Source organism: Elgaria multicarinata, chromosome 5 (assembly GCF_023053635.1).
Source record: "Elgaria multicarinata webbii isolate HBS135686 ecotype San Diego chromosome 5, rElgMul1.1.pri, whole genome shotgun sequence".
In the NCBI taxonomy this organism is placed as follows: Eukaryota; Metazoa; Chordata; class Lepidosauria; order Squamata; family Anguidae; genus Elgaria; species Elgaria multicarinata.
The window spans coordinates 91,352,430-91,353,190 of record NC_086175.1 but is presented as its reverse complement, the minus strand read 5'-3'; positions in this window follow the sequence as shown (position 1 = coordinate 91,353,190).

Below are 761 nucleotides of genomic sequence, written 5' to 3'. Positions count from 1 at the left end.
ACTTTGGTCTTTGTTTGTGATGTCTGTGCTGTGAATATGTTGACTATCAGGCAGTCCTTAGACATTTTGGTGCTCTGGTCACACTGTTAAAATAGGATCTTTCCTCATACTGTGTCCTGAGTAGCCATCTCAGCTTACCATGTGGCATCTTGAGTCTTGACAGGGCTGCCTATTTTATGAACCCATTTTTACAGCTATACCAACCACCCATTCTCAGCTGTGGCCCCTTAACTTCCTCATGTTTTGGTGCCTCTTAGCAAACCCAGGTTCCAATAGGCTGCCAGCAACAAACCATGGGACATTGTTGGGTCAACTCTGGGTTGTTTAACCCCTAAACAACCCATAGTTTCAGGTTTAGACATCACAATAAACTGTAGAAGTTCCTGGATTGTTGATTGAAAATGGAAGTGATGAGCATGGGAGGCAGCACACTCACTTGCTATCCCTGAGCCTTGCCCATTCTGGGGGAATTGTCATGATGTGCAAACCAGGTAATATGAGGGGTTTATATTTTAAATTAGAATTTATTTGTCAATTTTTGCAGTGAACATTATTAATAGAATATAGCTACTGATATTTAATTTTTGAGCTAAAACAGTAAAGGGTTGTGTTTATTTTTTATTATTGTGTTATTATCATTGTTGCCACTCCCCCTGTCTTTCCTTGTAACAGAAAAAAAACTTTTGTAATGTTAAAAAAAGAGGGGGGGAGAGAACACAGACAAATGCATACCTTCCCCCTCCTTTTCAGCTGTTTCCGTT